This window comes from Bubalus kerabau, chromosome 17 (genome assembly GCF_029407905.1).
Source record: "Bubalus kerabau isolate K-KA32 ecotype Philippines breed swamp buffalo chromosome 17, PCC_UOA_SB_1v2, whole genome shotgun sequence".
Classification (NCBI taxonomy): Eukaryota; Metazoa; Chordata; class Mammalia; order Artiodactyla; family Bovidae; genus Bubalus; species Bubalus kerabau.
The window spans coordinates 23,089,911-23,112,784 of record NC_073640.1 but is presented as its reverse complement, the minus strand read 5'-3'; the positions used below and the strand labels follow the sequence as shown (position 1 = coordinate 23,112,784).

The 22,874-nt window shown below is 43.3% G+C and overlaps 1 long non-coding RNA gene across 1 annotated transcript; it reads right to left on the bottom strand.

The window, feature by feature from the left end:
* Positions 1-526: 526 nt before the first annotated feature.
* LOC129632011 (uncharacterized) lies at positions 527-22,569 on the bottom strand. The gene is made up of 3 exons (XR_008704260.1): positions 22,444-22,569; positions 17,229-17,300; positions 527-562 (listed from the first exon to the last, which is right to left on the bottom strand). It is a non-coding gene; the product is annotated as an uncharacterized LOC129632011 (long non-coding RNA).
* Between the last annotated feature and the right edge of the window lie 305 nt (positions 22,570-22,874).

The window sequence follows — 22,874 nt, the reverse complement described above, 5'->3', positions numbered from 1 at the left end:
GCTGACTCACTTCAAAATGTTCCATTAGTTCTAGCTCTGCTATTTGCTTAAATGGAACTGGTGAGTGAGGGGTTAAGCTAGAAACAACACAAAGTCCTCTAGTTTACAAACATTTGATTTCTTGGAATTCTCCCTTCATTCCTCAAAACCGGAAACTGACATTTGCTGGAAAGAAGCCCTGGGAGGGCAGAGTCCAAGGATTCGCTCTCACCATGAGTCACACCCCAGAAGCGACTAGGGAGGGGACAACATGACACAGTGGAAAGAGCACGGCTCTGGCTGTGGGGTCGCCTGGCTTCCGGGAAGGGTCTCCACTATCTCCCTGTTAAATATGGAGCCAATCACTTCTCCTCTCTGACTCCGTGTCTTCACCACTAAAATGAGCGGCTGGCAAGTGCCCAGTGGCTCAGTTCCCCATCAAAGCCTGCGATCTGCCTGGGATCATTGGGAGCAGTTTTAATGAATGGCGTGTAGAACTGGGAGACTCACCTGATTTCTAAAGTCTCCTCCAACTTCTTGCCAGAACAGGAAGCTCAGAGAAGACGACTCTCAGGTCCAATGCCTGAGAGATTTGCAACAGGAGAGGAAATGAGACAAAATCCGACAAAATCATTTTGGGTGCAGCCTAACAGGATAACGGTAGCCTTAATTTCTGCTGAGATTCTGCCATTTCTCCTGCCTTCCTCCTAAGAGACAGACAATCACAATGGAATTTTCCAGGATTTTCAAGTATCATGATTCCCTAGATAACATGCAGTAAAAACTAGGAGAATGACTCCTACCCTTTGGGATGGAAAGTTTTGTTGATAAAATGATTTCCTAGCCTGCCTTTGGGAACTTGTGCATAGACCGCAGAGTCTAAAGTTGCAGCTCTTCCAATGTTGTACTAGCTCCCTGAGCCATTGTTCAGAGAACTGATGTCAGGTCCTTTTCATGGGTATGACCCATGGAGCACTTTGGCCACAGCTGGCTATAGTATAGGCTCTTCCGTGATGCTGATACACGAGGCGTCATTTCCACTTGGTCTTTTGCCAACCTCCTCCCCAGCCCCCAGCCCCTATTGGCTTCCCTGGTGGCTCAAACAGCAAAGAATTTTCCTGAAATGTGGGAGACCTGGGTTTGATCCCTGGGTTGGGAAGATGCCTTGGAGAAGGAAATGGCAACCCACTCCAGTATTCTTGCCTGAAGAATCCCATGGACAGAGGAATCTGGTGGGCTACCATCCACCCTGGGGTAGCAAAGCTTTGGACACGACTGAGCAACTAACACTCACCAGCCCCTATCATCCAATGAGGAAGGAGAAAACAAACACACAAAAAAAACTGCCTACAGAGGAGTCCACATTCTAGATAACTAGCCAGTCCTGAATCACGGCTGTCTCTCGCCTCCTCCTGTCCTCAGAGATGCGGCGTGTTTGTGTCCTTAACCTCCACTGACTTCCCTGTGAACATGTGATGCTCACTCAGGGCCTCTGGGCGTTAACTGGTACAGTGGTAACTCCTGACAGGTTTCTGTTTGGTGTGCTTGCTTTGTCATTAAAAGAAACAATTTTCAAGGTGTAATTGCTAATGATAGCTTTAAATTTATTTTTTATTTCAAAAAAATTTTATGGGAGTATCGTTTATTTATAACATTGTATTTGTTTCAGATGCACAGCTAAGTCAATCAGTTACACATATACATGTATCCACTCTTTCTTTAAATTCTGTTCCCATATAGGTCATAACAGAGTATTGAGTAGAGTTCCCTATGTTATACAGAAGGTTCTTATTAGCCATTTATTTCACATATAGTAGGGTGTACATGTCAATTCCAATCTACCAGTTTATTCCCTCCACCCCCTGCTAGCCATAAATTTGTTTTCTACATCTGTGACTCTAGTCTTATAAATAAGTTCATTTGTACCCCCTTTTTTTTAGATTCCACATATAAGTGATATTTTCCTTCTGCGTCTGACTTTCTTCAGTCTTTAGACAAGCATAGATTCTAATCCTGAACCCTCACTCTAGTCCTTTGAGCCATTTGACTTTGAATTTAGTTTCCCCTAGCTCCAGGTTCCTAGTGCAGTGGGAATATTTGTGACACTTGCCTCAGAAGTACAGGGTGGTAATTTATGCAAAGCACTTATTCCCCTGACTTGCCCAGCATTAAAGCTCAGAGCACGTCAGCCACCATCACATTCTTTTCCTGATACTAATAGAGTTCCACGCTGACCCCATCTTGGCCTGTGAATAAGACAGCCAGAGACTGCATGGCGTGGGACCCTTGCTTTTGCTGGAAAGTGAATACCTTTTCCTGACTCAGAAACAACCAACACACACTCCTAAGACCCGTGATGTGAGTCATGGGAAGAGACACTGAAACTACTGCATTGTTTATCTCCAAGCCCTTATGCAATAGTTTTCCCACTATTTTTAAGCTTTCTGTCCCCTTCCCCCTCCCAGTCTTCCCTTTCCCCGACTTCAACCCCCTACAGCCCCAGCTCCTTGTTCAGTTCAGCTATTTCAGTTTGGGGTTGAATGGTCTAGACAGGAACCCAAAAAATGCACAGTCTGCATACTGGTCCCCCTCTGGGCCTCACAATTATTCCAAACAGAGCCCAGGGACATGAGACTGGTTGAGAGAGGAACTTAAGTTCCATCAGATAATCCATCCAAAGCACGTATCATAGAACCTGGCATGGTGCTCAAGAAATTGTCAAAAAACAAGATTATGGTTCTAGGGAGGTGTTCATTCCCTTGGTTTTTATTTTTCTGGTCTTTTTTTCATTCTTAAGAGAACATTATGGCCCATGGCCAATCTCTAGGCTACCTTGGAACAAAATAGGAAAGAGAGTTTGGGCTGATTCTGGTGGCCTTCTCCAACCCTTGACATAGTCTTGGCACACACCGCTGCATCATTTAGCTATCCTACTTGTTGATCTGTGTAACCCAAAACCACAGAATCTTGGCGGCATAGAGCAGTAAGCACTTATTCAGCTCAAGTACCTGTGGATTGGCCAATCTCATTCTCCTCCTGGCCCAAAGGTGCTTGCCTGGGCCAGCTTACTTAGAGTGATGGTGGGTGCAAGTGTATATTCTCAACCACATAGACCCATTCTATTTCTACTACCTCCTGTCTCATTGGCTGAAATAGGTCAGGTGATCCTGTCCAAGGTCAAACGTGAAGACATGTGGGAGAGAGACTGACAACTGCTTGCAACTCCATAGACTGTAGCCCAACAGGCTTCTATGTCCATGGAATTTGTCTGGAAAGAATACTGGAGTGGGTTGCCATTTCCTTCTCCAGGGCATCCTCCCAATCCAGGGATCAACCTCATGTCTCCTGCTTGGCCGGCTGATTGTGTATCACTGAGCCACCTGGGAAGCCCATAGGGCACCTTACAAGTTCTTAAATAATTCTTGTTGAATTGTGTTTAATGGATGATGCAGAGGATCAAGAATATAACTTTGTGACACAGAATCCTTTTATTTACTATTCCTCATAATAAGAGGAATTTGCCTGTTAAAACTTTGGAAGCAAAATTGCTTACCTTTTTAGAGGACAAAAACCAGGAGGTTTCTAGCAGTTAATGTTTAGTTCCTAAGGAAGGTGTAAAAGGAAGGATGGAGGTCAGGATGGACTGTTCCTGACCCCAGGGATGAGAGATGGGAGTAAATCATGAATATGATCATCACTGAAGCTGAGAAAGAGCCTATTAATGTCATGTAATCAATTTCAAAAAGACACAGTTGCACTTAGAGTATTTAAACCTTGGAGGTTTAAACTAAATCATACTTGTCACACGCGCACAGTATCACTAATGAGCTTATGTAAATATTTAATCTTCTCTATTTGCATTACTCAGCCCAGTCTATCTCACCAGCCTCTTCTCCCAGCCTTCTCTAATACCCTCATCCAACCTTATAGAACTACTCTGGTTTCCAGAACTCACCATGCTCTTTTATGCCTCCCACATTTACATATGCATTTGCCTCTGGACTCCCATCCTGCCTTCTCTTTCTACCCACTTAACACTTACACATCCTTCAAGACAGCTCACATACCTCTTCCCATCCAACCCCCAGCCCTGGTTTCGCAAACCTTCACAGTTCCTCATCCTAGCAGAATTTTTAATTTCCCCTTCTATGCCGTCATTGCACTTTGCTAACATTCCATAATTCTAAGTATTCCATTTATTTGTTCAACAAACTTTTACGAAATCTTCCTCTGTGCCAGTCATAAGGCCATGTGCTGAGTAAACAGAAGTGAATAAGAAATGACTCTTATTTGCAAGTTCATTGACAGCAAGTGTTTCAGGTTTCAACTCATGAGCATTATGCCATTGTAGGCTTATAAACATACAATGTGTCCCCTTTATGTCTGTGTCCATATTCTACTTCGGTCTAGAAACGTCAGTGCTGTTTTGGAAGTGACAGAAACGCAATTCAAGCTAGGTTAGTCACAAAATAAAATATAATGGCTCATGGATTTCAGGAAAGGTTGACCTTCCAAACTTGGTGAAAGTTGAGGATGGAGCCTTATTTTAGGAACAACAATAATGATGATAACAGATAGTGTTTTGAATGTTATTCAGAATCTCTCAGTGTTTTAGGTTCTAGATTTTCTTTGCCTGCTCTTTTAATTTTCACTATCAGAGCTTGACTTCTTCGGCATGGAAGGACGCATGGTCACCAAGATCCCCCACAGCTTTCACCACTGATGACAGACTGCTGGTGTTTCTTGGTTATAGACTGAAAAGTCCCAGAGAAGAGTGCTGACTGGCTTGTCCCTTACCACTTGTCCAACCCTGGGGCTTCCCACTGTTACCAGGAGATTAGAGAACCATGATTGGCTTTGTTGTTTCAGATGCCCACCTTCAAACAGCCAAGAAACATTGGAGGGGTAAAGTCATACAATTTCTCAGGAGGAAAGGGTGATGGTAGGCAAATAGGCATCATTTTTTACACCACTGATTCTGTCATTCATTCAACATTCTTTGTCTGCTTATGGTGTTTAAAGCATTGTGCTAGGATGATCTGGGGGAAAGAAAGAAATGATATGCAATTCCCATCTGATTATCTGTTAGTAGAGGTTTAGAGAGACAATTTTGCCTATGGTTAGGTACAAGGGGTCTAAAGAAAAAAGTGCCAGGCTGAATATCCTAACTGCATCCCTAACAAGGCTGTAACCTCAGTATTCTCTGGTCTCGGTCTGCTCATCCCTAAAATGGGGATAGCAAGCACAGAAGTCTCATGGAGCAGCTATGAGATTTAATGAGCCACGTATGAAACATACAATATAGTGCCCACATGAAGTAAGTAGCCAATCAATTTAGCTATTGTTTTATGCATGATCGTATAAAACAAGTCAAGGCAGAAAAAGACTGTTTTGAAGTGACAATGCCTAGATGAAGATCCAAAAGATCACAGATGATTAATGCTGACAGGGGGGCCCAGAGAAAGCATCACAAAAGAAGAATCATTTAGTTTAAAAGTTAGCAGTTGAACAGGATTTTAACAGAGGGGACTTGAGATAAATGGCATTTAAGAAAGATGGACAAAAACAATTCAGAAGGAGGGAACAACATGGGTCAAAATAAGACCATGTGAAATGAGCAGTGGAAATCAGACCAGAAGTTTAGGTTTAAATAGGGTTTCTAGAAACTAAGATACATACACACACACACACACACACACACACACACACACACACACAGGAGATGTCACTATTAAGGAGGTTTGAATTGAGACTGTAAATTAATTGAATACCGAGCTAAGGCATTTGGACTTTATTTAATAGATAACATGGAGTCATTGAAGGTTTGCGAGAAAGGACTGAGTAACAAGATCTTATTGCACATTTGTCATTGAATGTGCTTGAAAAATAAATTAGATCTCTCAGTTTCATCTATTTTTCCATCTTTGTTAGACATGGATGCAGAGAAATATTTCTCTATCACTAGAAAACAGTGTCACAAGGGCTGTTATAAATGACAACCAATCCTCAGTCTCAGTTGGGAGAGCAACAGGGAATAGTGGGGACTATGGCAGTTACAGGCTGTGCGTCCCTCAAAAGAGGACAACCACTTCTCTGCTTTATTAAATGTTCAACATGCAGCAGTACAGGCCCAGCATTAGCAAGTATTCTGATGGTTCTAGATAGCTTTCAAATCTATTTGTTGGGATAAAATCCCTGTTTTCTTTTTCACGTTGACTGGAAAAAAAAATTAACTCTGTTGGCTAAATAAAATATATCTATGGATTAATTTTGCCCTAAAGGTCATCAGTTTGAGAACCTTGGAAACAAGTTGATCTAGAATAAGTACTGATCTGGATATCTGGATATCTTTCCTGTATGACCATTTCATAATTTTTGCTAAAGGACTCAGAAAGTAAAACAAATAAAGAGAATGTCATGCACTGGAAGTATTCCCAGTACACAGAAAAAAAAAGCTGAAGTTTTCAAATGTAAAATAAAGATAAAAAAACAAACAAAATGATACACAGAAAGCTCATAGCAACCATAGGTGGATTTTCACATTTAGACCCATAATCTAAGAGTGTGGTTTCTAACTCTACATGACATCTTCCACTGATGTTACTTTAAAAAAGAAAAGAAAAAAGCTTAAGACCCAGTACAATCGAAAGAACTCAGATTTTGGGATTTGAGAAATCTGAGTTAAAATGATTATTTTTGGCAGGAACATATATAAGCTTATAAGTATTATCTCTAGCAGCTTGTATTACTTCAGTTCAGTTCAGTTCAGCTGCTCAGTCATGTCCGACTCTTTGCAACCCCATGGACTGCAGCACAACAGACTTCCCTGTCCATCACCAACTACCAGGGCTTGCTCAAACTCATGTCCATTGAGTTGGTGATGCCATCCAACCATCTCATCCTCTGTTGTCCCTTTCTCCTCCTGCCTTCAATCTTTCCCAGCATCAGGGTCTTTCTCAAGAAAATCATATTGCTTATCACTACTCATATAGGTTATAAAACCATAAGATAAAGGAAGAAAATGATTATCAGAAAGGCTGAAATAGTGGTTCTATCTGTTCTGAGTATCCTGATCAGAAAGGGACAAAAGAGGAGCTGGAAGTTCTCAATCCTCACCTGGATTGTAGTCACGCTGGCAGCTATCTTGTGATTACTTGTTCAACTATGCATTGATAGCTTAAACATTTTCCTGTATGAATGCTTTATTTCACTACTGTTTTTTAAAAGTTCAGTTCTAGATAAAAATGAAAAAATAAAAATTATGCATTAAAAATATCCAATTTTGTTACTTAAAAATGATGTGACTGGGAGGGGGCCTGTATCAACTCTGAAGATCCACTTTTCTTTCTTTTTTTCTTTTTTTTTTTTTTTTTGGGTGACACCAAGTTGATAGTAGCCCTCCACCAGGCTTGTACTAAGAAGTGGATGAGAAAGTGCCTGAGAGAGGATCTTCTTTAAAAAGATTAATACATAATTGCAGAAGAGGAAAATATGCCTTTGATATCAAGAAAAGAAAGAAACTAATTCTGAATTGTGTTCACTAACATTTCTCGTACTTTCCTATTCTTTCACTTTAGTTGCTCAGTCGTGTCCTACTCTTTGCAACCCCCTGGACTGCAGCACTCCAGGCTTCCCTGTCCATCACCAACTCCCAGAGCTTGCTCAAACTCATGTCCATTGAGTTCGTGATGCCATCTAACCATCTCATCCTCTGTCGTCCCCTTCACCTCCTACCTTCAATCTTTCCCAGCATCAGGTTTTTTTTTCAATGAGTCAGCTCTTCGCATCAGGTGGTCAAAGTATTGGAGCTTCAGCTTCAGTCCTTCCAGTGAATATTCAGGACTGGTTTCCTTTAGGATGGACTGGTTCGATCTCCTTGCTGTCCAAGAGACTCTCAAGAGTCTTCTCCAATACCACAGTTCAAAAGCATCAATTCTTTGGTGCTCAGCTTTCTTTATGGTCCAACTCTCACATCCATATATGACTACTGGAAAAACCATAGCTTTGACTAGATGAAACGTTGTCAGCAAAGTAATATGTCTGCCTTTTAATATGCTGTTTAGGTTGGTTATAGCTTTTCTTCCAAGGAGCAAGTGTCTTTTAATTTCATGGCTGCAGTCAGCATCTGCAGTGATTTTGGAGTCCAGGAAAATAAAGTCTGTCACTGTTTCCATTGTTTTGCCACTATTTGTCATGAAGTGATGGGACCAGATGCCATGATCTTAGTTTCCTGAATGTTGAGTTTTAAGCCAACTTTTTCACTCTTCTCTTTCACTTTCATCAAGAGGCCCTTTAGTTCCTCTTCATTTTCTGCCATAAGGGTGGTGTCATCTGTGTATTTGAGGGTATTGATATTTCTCCCAGCAATCTTTATTCCAGCTTGTGCTTCATTCAGCCCAGCATTTTGCATGATGTATTCTGCATAGAAGTTAAATAAGCAGAGTGACAATACACAGCCTTGACCTACTCCTTTCCCAATTTGGAATCAGACTGTTGTTCCATGTCCAGTTCTAACTGTTGCTTCTTGACCCGCAAACGGATTTCTCAGGAGGCATGTGAGGTGGTCTGGTATTCTCATCTCTTTAAGAGGGGATCCTGTTTCTTTAAAAGGTGAGGGGGAAAAAAGCAGGGAAGGGACTTGTACTCAAGTCTATTTAATTCCAAAGCAACTAACTTGAAGGGACGAGGGTCCCAATAACCAGAAAACACCCAAATTCCCAAAGATGAGCGACAAGACAGTGTGGGAAGCCCCTGGTGCATTTGGGAAACCCACCCAAATACCAAGTACTTAAATTCATTTCCCTATCCCCCTGGTGTGAGGAAAATGAGTCCAGGAAGCTTCTACATGCATAAATCAGACTCATCGGGGTGACCATTCACAAGGAGGATGCTCAGCATAGCTCTGGAGAAGAGTTCTGTGTGGTTGGCTACTTGATACAGGACTCCCTGCTGCCTGCCAGATGCAGATGGGTTCTCATGGGAGGTCTGCCCCTATAGCAAATGGTTATCTTTAAACCCATCCTTCATTTCCCCTCTTATCAGCAGAGGAATGTGGGGAGGAGCAAGGAGGCATTAGCTGTGAAGGCATTGGGGATTTTCTGAAGATGAGGGTGTCAGTATGGGGGGCTTACCAGTCTTCAGCACCTTCTCAAAATAGGTGAGTGTGACCTGCCACAGTGGAATTCTCCCATCCCGGAGAAAGGGTGAGCCTCAAAGACTATACAGATACTATTCAAAAGAACTAGCAGTTTTGAGTCCTTGCTGTTTAGAAAAACTGTCTTAAGAGCTTTGGGTGGATAACCTCACTGAATCCTCAACCAGTGCTTTTAGCCAACAACCAGGTACTACCACCTTTGCAACTTCAGAGAAAAGTGAGGCAAGGAGAGATGGTGGAGCAGCTAGAGGTGGCACCGGGAAAGTGGAATAAGATACCGCTGACAGGGGTGCCCATGCTGGTGAGTAGTCTGGATCTGAGCAATGATCAGAGGGCCAGGGGGAAAGCGGTCCTGGATGGTAACTCTGGTCAACTGTCCAGCCTTTATTCAGTGACTTCATTTATTTTTGCAAATGTCACACACACACACTTTCAAATGTAAGTATAAAACCCATTTCGAAACCAACTGCTTTGATTCACTACTGTTTCAAATCATTGGCTCTAATATTTAATGTCTTCATCACAGAACATAGAGAAATTGACATGCAGCATTTGTTATCAATCAAGGTTACTGTACCATTTTCCAGCTACTTTGGGTCCATGAGTTGTGTTTCATCAGCTATCAAAGCCATCCTCTCTTGCTAGAAAGGGACTTGTTGGAATGATCAGTGAGAACAGGTACAATCTCCCTGCGCTCCCTGGGGTTGGGAAACCTTTCCCACCCCTCGGCTGCCCCTGCTGCAGCTGTGGGGGCCTGGTCCTCTTGACTTTATAGAAGGGGAATTCCAAGGAGAACCTTGGGCTGGTTTATTTTTAATTGTTGACCTCCAAGGCCTTCTGTTTGCATCTGTTTATTAAATCTCAAGCTCAGCTGTGAAATGCCCTTTATGATGTTGTTTTATTGGTGGGCCATTCGGGGAACCCAGCGCCACACAAACAGGATAAATATTTTTCTTTGCAGCACACACCCCACGTTGGGGGCCACAGAACAAGGGGAGCGAGGATCGTTTGTTTACGAGCTCTGATTCATTCATTACTTGGCCAGGAGCTGTGAAATGTAAATCTCACATTCCGCAGGACAATCCCAGCGCCAGCTTGAGCTCATTTGGAGGTGTGATGTTCCACTCAAAAGGAGGCTGTTAATTTTATTGACCAAATTTGGAAAGCGGGAGCTCCAAAATTAAATGGAGCCTTCGGAAAAGAAATGAAAATTTAGGCTTCTCAAAGACCTGGAGAGGGGTCACATGGTTTTATTTTTTGTCCCCCTCCCTAACCCCCAACAAAGAAACTTCGAATGTCAATGCTGTTTTCAGAGAGCATAAACAGAAATTGCAGTTTGCCTCATTTCCTAGTTTCTAAAGATTTGATCTTTCTGAGATAGGTTTGTCAGTATTAATTATAGTCACCTTTATTGAGTGCTGGGCTCCTGCTCCAAATATATTATCTCCTGTAATTCACACAGTCATCTCAGAACTGAGACTCGAATTAGGAGGTTAGGATTAACATATATACATTATATAATATATAACCCACAAGGACCTACTGTATAGCACAGGGAACTCTGTTCAGTATTTTGTAATAACCTACAAGGGAAGAGAATCTGAAGAAAATATATATATATACACACATACACATACACATACATACATACATAAAACTGAATCACTAAGTTATATACCTAAAACTAACATGATATTATAAATCAACTATACTTCAACTAAAAAAAAAAAAAAAACAGTAGGTTTACTCAGACTCCAGAACCTAGACCCTCAGTCACCCCGCTCTTCTGATCTCTCTTTGCCATCTCTAGGTAACTAAAAAGTTGACTTAGAACCAAAGTTTCCACCAGTTACTAAGCAGCTCTATACAGCAGATTCAACCCGCTCAGTTCAGGCTCAAAGCAAAAATGGATTCTTAGTCGCTGAATGATTTCAAGAGCTTCGCGCTGTCCTCACAGTTCCTCTGCCACCCCTCCCTCATAGTCAGGCATAAGGTCTGCAAAGAAGAAATACCTTTAACTTTCAAAGTTATCCTTAAGGTTCCCTGTCCTCCCCCACCTTGCACTCTCTTTAGGCCTGGCAGGAAAGGGTAAATTCAGATGAAATAAGACAGAGACCAGGATGGCACGATGCATCCGGGGCTCCACGGGGGTGTTTACCCACAGAATGAGTGGGCCCATGTCAATATTTGGACGTGGAGAAGGCTTGGTTTATAATTGTTCAGACTTGTCTCTGAATTGGGCTTTGAACCATACATTTGCCATGTTTCTCCGCAGCCTCATTCTTTTCGGAGGGAAAGCCTATTTAGGGAGATTTTCTTTAGAAAGGTTGCTGGGGGCAGTGAAGAAAAAGGGACCGGTTCAGAATATCCCAATGTGATATGGAAAAAAAAAATGTAAACCATGTCACAAAAGCTCTGCCATCAAGAAATGTTATTGTTGGTTGAATGGTAGGAACCATCTGGGTCTCTTTTAATGACTGGGGGCCCCCTCAGTGGATGGTACAGATGCCTCTTTTGTTATTGGTGCAATCTTGTAAATAGTTAAAATATTTACCAAGGCACCTCCGAGCTGGAGCTATCCCATTTTATTATTTATACCTTTTCAGAGGGACAAAAATGGAGGTGTCCACTAAACGTGATGGATTAGGCTTATAAACAGCCATTATGGCCGTCAGACCTCGAATGTCAGCTTCTCCTTTGTGTCTGCGCATTTCTAAGCTAACCAGTGATCCATGCATAAGATAGGAGGTTAAGAATGCGCAGAGAAAAGGAGGGTTGGCTCCAAGCAAGATGTATCTTCTGCTGATTAGAAATACAGCTGTAGGAAGTGAGGGGGATGCTGGGCAAGAGGCGAGAAAAGGGACGTGCATGCGTGTGTGTGTGTGTGTGTGTGTGTGTGTGTGTGTGTGTGTGTGTAGGCAGAAGAGAAAGAGCTGGGAGGTGCCTAAGTCACTGCAACCCGACACGCTGCATTTCATTTCTCACAATCGGAGGCTGAAACCTGCAAGGTTTCTACCTGCCAAGCATCCTTCAGCTGTTGCCTTAACTGATTGCAGCTGGCTTTTGTTTTCCCAAGATAAAAATCAGGAAATGCAAAAATTAAGTAGGATTTGAGAAGAAAAAGGATGGGCCCTCCTGGGTAGGAGAGAAAAGGACAAGCTAGCAGGTAACCACGTCTTGTGGACAGAGGGAGATCTCATCTTGTCATCCTAGTAATTAAGTAAAACATCTTAAAATGGAATGGAGGCAACCTGTGCAGCAGGTGATTCATGCTACACCTAGAAGCTGAACCAGAGTGACTTATTCCCAAGAGTTAGACCTAAAGTACTAGATAAAGTTAGATGGAAGGAAAGATGATATTTTAAAGTCAAACTATTTATAATTTGTAATAGGGTACATTCTCAATCCCATTAGTGCAAGAAAACAGAGTAACTTTTCTTGCAGGTATAAGGATGAATGTAAATTGTATTATTGTTGGCCCAGGATTGCTGCACATGTGTTGGAAACAGTTTCTGTCCAAAAGTGGCTTCCTTTTTAACTCTTAAACCCCAGCTTCTTTAATCTCCCAGAGTTTGTCACTGATTTCCTGCCATTCCACAAACTATGCCTGCGACTTAGTCACTTGCTCTCTTCAAAGAGCCTGGAGAATTCACCGGCCAACAGCTCATTCTTCCTTTAGAAAGAATCCAGCTCTCCATGGCTGGAAGAGCATCTAGCTACTCTAAATAGAAATTGGAATTTAATTTTGGTAAAATAGCTTCTAGGATCTAATTAAGAAATGATGACTTCATGTGTTTATTTATGTATTTACTTATTTACTGGGGGGACTTGGATGAGAACTTATTGATGTAGCAAATAGGAAATTAGATTTCTTCACAGCTTTGCAAATGAAAGAGATAAATAAATAAAACATTTAGAGAACACTAAGAACCTAAAACCCTGAAAAATAATGCTGTGAAAGTGCTGCATTCAATATGCCAGCAAATTTGGAAAACTCAGCAGTGGCCACAGGACTGGAAAAGGTCAGTTTTCATTCCAATCCAAAAGAAAGGCAATGCCAAAGAATGCTCAAACTACCGCACAATTGCACTCATCTCACACACCAGTAAAGTAATGCTCAAAATTCTCCAAGCCAGGCTTCAGCAATACATGAACCGTGAACTTCCTGATGTTCAAGCTGGTTTTAGAAAAGGCAGAGATCAAATTGCCAACATCCACTGGATCATGGAAAAAGCAAGAGAGTTCCAGAAAAACATCTATTTCTGCTTTATTGACTATGCCAAAGCCTTTGACTGTGTGGATCACAATAAACTGTGGAAAATTCTGAAAGACCACCTGACCTGCCTCTTGAGAAACCTGTATGCAGGTCAGGAAGCAACAGTAAGAACTGGACATGGAACAACAGACTGGTTCCAAATAGGAAAAGGAGTACATCAAGGCTGTATATTGTCACCCTGCTTATTTAACTTATATGCAGAGTACATCATGAAAAACGCTGGGCTGGAAGAAGCACAAGCTGGAATCAACATTGCCAGGAGAAATATCAATAACCTCAGATATGCAGATGACACCACCCTTATGGCAGAAAGTGAAGAGGAACTCAAAAGCCTCTTGATGAAAGTGAAAGTGGAGAGTGAAAAAGTTGGCTTAAAGCTCAATATTCAGAAAACGAAGATCATGGCATCTGGTCCCATCACTTCATGGGAAACAGATGGGGAAACAGTGGAAACAGTGTCAGACTTTATTTTTTGGAGCTCCAAAATCACTGCAGATGGTGACTGCAGCCATGAAATTAAAAGACATTTACTCCTTGGAAGAAAAATTATGACCAACCTAGATAGTATATTGAAAAGCAGAGACATTACTTTGCCAACAAAGGTCCGTCTAGTCAAGGCTATGGTTTCTCCAGTGGTCATGTATGGATGTGAGAGTTGGACTGTGAAGAAGTCTGAGCGCCGAAGAATTGATGCTTTTGAACTGTGGTGTTGGAGAAGACGCTTGAGAGTCCCTTGGACTGCAAGGAGATCCAACCAGTCCATTCTGAAGGAAATCAGCCCCATTTCTTTGGAAGGAATGATGCTAAAGCTGAAACTCCAGTACTTTGGCCACCTCATGCGAAGAGCTGACTCATTGGAAAAGACTCTGATGCTGGGAGGGATTGGGGGCAGGAGGAGAAGGGGACGACAGAGGATGAGATGGCTGGATGGCATCACTGACTCGATGGACGTGAGTCTGGGTGAACTCCGGGAGTTGGTGATGGACAGGGAGGCCTGGCGTGCTGCGATTCATGGGGTTGCAAAGAGTCAGACACGACTGAGCAACTGAACTGACCTGAAGAACCTAAAGAAACTTCTTCCTCTAATTAGTAACCAAGGGGCTGCTCTGTCCTGAGGATCCCTCCTTGCGTCTCTGTAAGCAACACCTAGAGAAATATCACTGCCCCCCGCGCCCCACCCCCGCCACTGTCAGATGGGTGTCTATCACATTAGTATGCTGGGGCATTGACTAATTTGCCTCTATAAATACTAGGATCTGAATTACACCACTGTTTTGGCTAGACACTAAATAATTCTTATCACTCTCTTTGGAGAAAAAAAGAAAAAAAGACACACACGCACCCTCACACACATTTTCTAAACAGCTTCCTTACTCAGGCTTCACTCCTTGACATTACACATGAATAATGACTTGACTCAGTGACAAGCATTTGCTATAAAATGGACACTCTTAATAGACTGCCTTTAAGAAAGTAATGTTGCTTTTTATTCATGATTGTAAGCAATCCTAATAGTTTTTATCAGCCAAACCTCTTATAATAATCACAAAAGCCTAGTCAGGCTCACTTGATGGTTCCCTTAGCAAATCTGAATATGCAAACACACTACTATGCTCATATATGATTCTTGCTCTACTTAATCTCACCCGCTCGTGAATGAAATAGAACCTTCAGTAACTCAGAAAAAGTTAACAATGCCAAAGAAACTTGGAAAGCTTCAGGCAATTGTACCAAACAGTTCAACATTCTATATGATTATACAAAAATGAAAGACATATATATGTTATACATCACATGGTTCGTAGGACCCATCAACACACCCCAGATGTACAGAGCTATTATAGCAATTGTGTCACTTCTGTGGCCCTTGCTTTCCTAATACACACACACACACACACACACAGAAAAAAAATAAAATAAAAACTTTCAGAAGGCATATTCTTCCATCCTGTTAGATGGAAGACATCTAAGAAGACAATTACTTTGTGGACAATTACTTTGAAATGACTCCCACTATCTGTATAAGAGACGACAAGGAGACTTGTGTTCTAAGTTTTATGCTCTAGAGCTTTGGATTATTCCTGAGAAAAACCAGTTCCAGAAACCCAGGAGACCTCTGTCCATGATCGAGATGCAGAACAGCTAGCTAACCTTTTGGTCATCAATGAGGAAAATCTCCAGGTAGGGCTTTCAGATTTAGTAAATAAAAAATACAGGATATCCAGTTAAATTAGTTTGAATTTTAGATGATCCATTAAAAAATTTCATCATAAATATGTCCCTTCTGAGATACTCATCCATCAACACTACTCCAAGAAAGCCTGATATCAGATGTATTCCTGTGGAGATGAAAGATCTAGACCTTATAAGCATCCTGGAACCTAGTGACTCTGGAAGAGTGACTGACCCCAGGCATCTTACTTCTTGTGTGCATGCTAAGTTACTTCAATCATGTCCAGTTCTTTGCGACCCCATGGACTATAGCCCACCAGTCTTCTCTGTCCATGGGATTCTCCAGGCAAGAATACTCGAATGAGTTGTCATTTCCTCCTCCAGGGGATCTTCCTGACCCAGGGATTGAAACCACATCTCCTGTGGCTCCTGCATTCTTTACCGCTGGCAGATTCTTTACTGCTGAGCAGTAACTCACTGTTCCTCACAATAACCCAGTGAAGCCAGGATTCTTCTCATGCCCATTTTACAGATGAGGAAATTGAGGCACAGTTTCCAGGACCACACAGCTACGGAACAGACTGCAATCCAGACAGTCTGGTCCTAGATCTTCTGCTTAAAATAACATGATACCAAACCCTAACATACACACTTTGATTCTGAAGAAGACAGCCACTATACACAAAACCTGAAATTAAAATGGCTACTCTTCACTTCTCCCCAAACCCCACTGCCTCTTCCCTGGCATTGTTGGAGCCCCAGACCATGCTGCGTCTGCTCAGTGAGGAATCAGGCTGAACACAGTGTGGGGAGGAATATGTGTGAGCTTGAGAAAACAGGAGAAGGAAGGACCCCAGTGATACTCAACCTGAGCCCCCCAAACCCTGACCCCATTTCTCCCAACATACAGGGGCAGAGAGCCATTAAAAGCATGAGATTGCAGACCCAAATGAAGAACTCCGGCCAAAACTTTTTCTAATTTAAAGACCACCCAGGTGTGTGCTGGTCTGTCCCCATTTTAGGGTCTTTGCCTCTTGCTTTCCAGCGAGAAAAGAAACAGATGTGATGCCCATTCATGCTTAATGGAGACAGAAGGGGAGGGAGGAACTGGGTGGTGGGGGGGAGGTGGTGAGGAGGGGTTGCTCAGGGCTGTCTTTGGCCTGCACATTTTGTTTTGAAGGACGGGGACTTAACTTCCATAGTGTCTAAGCCTGTGGCTGTCACCTGTCAGCTCAGTGCCTAGTACATGGTAAGCGATCGATCCGTGTATGTTCAATTGAATTAAAATTAAATAATACGATCAAAACTCTTGCCCAGGACTGGTCTGGCCTTGGGATTTGGAGGCTGACCAGATGAGTCTCACTTGGTTGGAGTTACCATTTGATGGGGGTGGGGGTAGGGGTGGGGGTGAGGGGATGGCTGGCTTTCCCCTCCTCCCCTCCTTGGACTAGGTCAGTTCAGATTGTCCTAAACAATTATCCCCAAAGGGGGGGAAAAAAAGCCCTGTTGAACAAATCCTCTACTTTTGTCTCCTCTGGGGCTGCAGACCGTGGTCCTTGCTTATTCAGCCCTCCCTCCCCTCCATCCTGCGCCTGGGACGTTCTGTGGTTATGAGTCAATGATCAGACAGGGAAAGGGCATGCTTACCATAGGGGAGGAGGATTCGGCAGGGCTCCGGGCTTTGATGCTGGCTCTCTTACATCCTGAATGCATGAAAGGCTATGGGAGGGAGAGGAAGAAATGTAAAAGCAGAAAGGAAGAAAATGTTATTTTAAAAAAGAAGTTGAAAAAGGGAGATGGGAGTGCCTGGGTGGAAGTGTATCATCAACAAATGACTCTGGGAGACAAAACTAGTTAAAAACTGAGTAGAGATAAGCCATCTTCTTCAGTGACTCATCTTTCCAGGGAATAATGGCAAAGAGGCGGTGTTTGGGAGGGAAGTGATGTGCAAATAGCAGTGTCCGCAAAGCTGGGGTTAATTACAGGAAGGACTTTCAGGGTAATTGCTGATAAACAAGGCTACGAGCAGAACTGGGCATCCAGGCTGGGAAGTCAGCTTTCTGTGATTTGAGCCAGTTCCCCAGACACTGTCCCTGCCTCTGGGCCACATCCCAATGGGGGCTTGAGAGGAACTTCAGGCTGGACCCTGTCCCCTTGTCAGCTGAACCTGTCCCCTCACCATCTTGGTCCAAGGTGGCTCCTCCTCAGGCCAATCTCTGAAAATCCATTTGTAAAAGAAATAGGAAGAAACTGTTGTTTACTATGCCCTTAGGAAATGAACAACCTTAGCCCAAGGAAAGGCGGGAAATACCCCTAAGCCATCAGCTAAAAGTCCAGCCTGGTTGTGGAGAACCAGAATTGGTATCTCTAAATGTTTGTTTGTTTTGTTAAAGAAGTGAGTTTTCTAGGATGTCCCAAAGCAGCCTGCCTTTGCCTCATGCCCCATTAAGAGATTAAGACATGCATCATCTTATGTAACGTAAATCCAACTTGTGATTGGTAAATCCAGAAACCCACTACATTCTGGGGAGGCTTGGACCCAGCCTGGGGCACCACGGAATTAGGAGGGGATTGGGAGGGGCTGGAGAAAGAAATGGCCACCCACTCCAGTACTCTTGCCTGGAGAATCCCATGGAGGGAGGAGCGTGGTAGGCTACTGTCCATGGGGTTGCAAAGAGTTGGACACGACTGAGCGACTTCACTTCACTTCACTTAGAAATGTTCAAAAAGAAAACCTGAGCCCACCGGCCAGCTTCGCTATACTGCCGTCTTATATGAACTAATACAATTTTACCTGATCCTGAAAGAGCCAGTATCTCTTGGCTACTCTGCTAGGGCAGTTCAGCGGAGACTGACATGAAGCAGATTCATAGTCCAAAAGGACTCCGGTTGGTATCCTTGGGAGGTCAAGCTGTAAACCTGACACAGGACCACAGTGCTGATGTCAGCCACCTGACCCAGGCTTTACCTTCCCCAGCTGTGGAACGGGGAAGCCCCCAGTGTGGCATGTCAGGATACTACCAGCCCTCACATCTGATTCTCTGAAACCTGGGGACACCTCAATCAGGTAATCCATCCTTGAATTCAGGGACCGCATTTCCCCATGTCTTTTCTCTTTTCTACCACCTTAAATGATGCCTTCCCTTTAATGAACTATATAAGTAAACATTTTGAATGAATGTGTGTCTGCCTGATTGGGCAACGTTTGTGGATCTTTGTTAAAAATAAAAGATTTGGGGATGGGCGTGAGGAAGCACTTTCTCTTTTAATCTAATAGACTTGCTCTGAAAGACCAATTGATTAAAGAACAATAACAGCTAACATGTATTATGATCAAGGGGCTTCCCAGGCGGTAAAGAATCCGCCTGCGAAGCAGGAGACATGGGTTCGATCCCTGGGTCAGAAAGATCCCCTGGAGAAGGAAATTTCAACCCACTCCAGTATTCTTGCTGGGAAATCCCATGGACAGAGGAGCCTGGCATGCTACAGTCCACGGGGTTGCAAAAGAGTCGGACACAACTTAGTGTCTAAACAACAAAAATTATGACCAAACTCATTACATACTTCTTTTCAGTTCAGTTCAGTTCAGTTCAGTTGCTCAGTCGTGTCCGACTCTTTGCGACCCCATGAATCGCAGCACGCCAGGCCTCCCTGTCCATCACCAACTCCCGGAGTTCACCCAGACTCACGTCCATCGAGTCAGTGATGCCATCCAGCCATCTCATCCTCTGTTGTCCCCTTCTCCTCCTGCCCCCAATCCCTCCCAGCATCAGAGTCTTTTCCAATGAGTCAGCTCTTCACATGAGGTGGCCAAAGTACTGGAGTTTCAGCTTTAGCATCATTCCTTCCAAAGAAATCCCAGGGCTGATCTCCTTCAGAATGGTCTAGTTGGATCTCCTTGCGGTCCAAGGGACTCTCAAGCGTCTTCTCCAACACCACAGCTCAAAAGCATCAATTCTTTGGTGCTCAGCCTTCTTCACAGTCCAACTCTCACATCCATACATGACCACAGGAAAAACCATAGCCTTGACTAGACGGACCTTTGTTGGCAAAGTAATGTCTCTGCTTTTCAATATGCTATCTAGGTTGATCATAACTTTCCTTCCAAGGAGTAAGTGTCTTTTAATTTCATGGCTGCAGTCACCATCTTCAGTGATTTTGGAGCCCCCCAAAAATAAAGTCTGACACTGTTTCCACTGTTTCCCCATCTATTTCCCATGAAGTGATGGGATCAGATGCCATGATCTTTGTTTTCTGAATATTGAGCTTTAAGCCAACTTTTTCACTCTGCACTTTCACTTTCATCAAGAGGCGTTTTAGTTCCTCTTCACTTTCTGCCATAAGGGTGGTGTCATCTGCATATCTGAGGTTATTGGTATTTCTCCCGGCAATCTTGATTCCAGCTTGTGCTTCTTCCAGTCCAGTGTTTCTCATGATGTACTCTGCATATAAGTTAAATAAACAGGGTGACAATATACAGCCTTGATGTACTCCTTTTCCTATTTGGAACCAGTCTGTTGTTCCATGTCCAGTTCTAACTGTTGCTTCCTGACCTGCATACAGATTTCTCAGGAGGCAGATCAGGTGGTCTGGTATTCCCATCTCTTTCAGAATTTTCCACAGTTTATTGTGATCCACACAGTCAAAGGCTTTGGCATAGTCAATAAAGCAGAAATAGATGTTTTTCTGGAACTCTTTTGCTTTTTCCATGATCCAGCGGATGTTGGCAATTTGATCTCTGGTTCCTCTGCCTTTTCTAAAACCAGCTTGAACATCAGGAAGTTCACGGTTCACGTATTGCTGAAGCCTGGCTTGGAGAATTTTGAGCATTACTTTACTAGCGTGTGAGATGAGTGCAATTGTGCGGTAGTTTGAGCATTCTTTGGCATTGCCTTTCTTTGGGATTGGAATGAAAATGGACCTTTTCCAGTCCTGTGGCCACTGCTGAGTTTTCCAAATTTGCTGGCATATTGAGTGCAGCACTTTCACAGCATCATCTTTCACGATTTGAAATAGCTTAACTGGCATTCCATCACCTTCACTAACTTTGTTTGTAGTGATGCTTTCTAAGGCCCACTTGACTTCACATTCCAGGATATCTGGCTCTAGGTCAGTGATCACACCACCGTGATTATCTGGGTCATGAAGATCTTTTTTGTACAGTTCTTCTGTGTATTTTTGCCATCGCTTCTTAATATCTTCTGCTTCTGTTAAGTCCATACCATTTCTGTCCTTTATCGAGCCCATCTTTGCATGAAATGTTCCCTTGGTATCTCTAATTTTCTTGAAGAGATCTCTAGTCTTTCCTATTCTGTTGTTTTCCTCTGTTTCTTTGCATTGATCGCTGAGGAAGGCTTTCTTATCTCTTCTTGCTATTCTTTGGAACTCTGCATTCAGATGCTTATATCTTTCCTTTTCTCCTTTGCTTTTCGCTTCTCTTCTTTTCACAGCTATTTGTAAGGCCTCCCCAGACAGCCATTTTGCTTTTTTGCATTTCTTTTCCATGGGGATGGTCTTGATCCCTGTCTCCTGTACAATGTCATGAACCTCATTCCATAGTTCATCAGGCACTCTATCTATCAGATCTAGGCCCTTAAATCTATTTCTCACTTCCACTGTATAATCATAAGGGATTTGATTTAGGTCATACCTGAATGGTCTAGTGGTTTTCCCTACTTTCTTCAATTTCAGTCTGAATTTGGCAATAAGGAGTTCATGGTCGGAGCCACAGTCAGCTCCCAGTCTTGTTTTTGCTGACTGTATAGAGCTTCTCCATGTTTGGCTGCAAAGCATATAATCAATCTGATTTCGGTGTTGACCATCTGGTGATGTCCATGTATAGAGTGTTCTCTTGTGTTGTTGGAAGAGGGTGTTTGTTATGGCCAGTGCATTTTCTTGGCAAAACTCTATTAGTCTTTGCCCTGCTTCATTCCGTATTCCAAGGCCAAATTTGCCTGTTACTCCAGGTGTTTCTTGACTTCCTACTTTTGCATTCCAGTCCCCTATAATGAAAAGAACATCTTTTTTGGGTGTTAGTTCTAAAAGGTCTTGTAGGTCTTCATAGAACCGTTCAACTTCAGCTTCTTGAGCGTTACTGGTTGGGGCATAGACTTGGATTACTGTGATACTGAATGGTTTGCCTTGGAAACGAACAGAGATCATTCTGTCATTTTTGAGATTGCATCCAAGTACTGCATTTCGGACTCTTTTGTTGACCATGATGGCCATTCCATTTCTTCTGAGGGATTTCTGCCCGCAGTAGTAGATATAATGGTCATCTGAGTTAAATTCACCCATTCCAGTCCATTTGAGTTCACTGATTCCTAGAATGTCGACATTCACTCTTGCCATCTCTTGTTTGACCACTTCCAATTTGCCTTGATTCATGGACCTGACATTCCAGGTTCCTATGCAATATTGCTCTTTACATCATCAGACCTTGCTTCTATCACCAGTCACATCCACAGCTGGGTATTGTTTTGCTTTGGCTCCATCCCTTCATTCTTTCTGGAGTTATTTCTCCACTGATCTCCAATAGCATATTGGGTACCTACTGACCTGGGGAGTTCCTCTTTCAGTATCCTATCATTTTGCCTTTTCATAATGTTCATGGGGTTCTCAAGGCAAGAATACTGAAGTGGTTTGCCATTCCCTTCTCCAGCGGACCACATTCTGTCAGATCTCTCCACCATGACCCGCCCATCTTGGGTTGCCCCATGGGCATGGCTTAGTTTCATTGAGTTAGACAAGGCTGTGGTCCTAGTGTGATTAGATTGACTAGTTTTCTGTGAGTATGGTTTCAGTGTGTCTGCCCTCTGATACCCTCCCGCAACACCTACCGTTTTACTTGGGTTTCTCTTACCTTGGGCGTGGGGTATCTCTCCACGGCTGCTCCAGCAAAGCGCAGCTGCTGCTCCTTATTTGGACGAGGGGTATCTCCTCACAGCCACCCTTCCTGACCTTCAACGTGGGATAGCTCCTCTAGGCCCTCCTGCGCCCGCGCAGCCACGGCTCCTTGGACATGGGGTTGGTCCTCCCGGCTGCCGCCCCTGGCCTCGGGCGTGGGGTTGCTCCTCCCAGCCACCGCCCCTGGCCTTGGGTGTGGGGCTGTGGGGTAGCTGCTCTATGGAAGCAGCTCTTAATCACTGTCAATCCATAGATGATGAAATGAAGACTCAAAAAGATCAAGGTGTGAGCTATTAAGTGGGAAAAGTTGGGTAATGGGATCAGTGACTTGCCTGCAGAGCCCCATGGTTAAGTACATCCTCAAGTGCTCAGAGGGTCTGGCTGTGT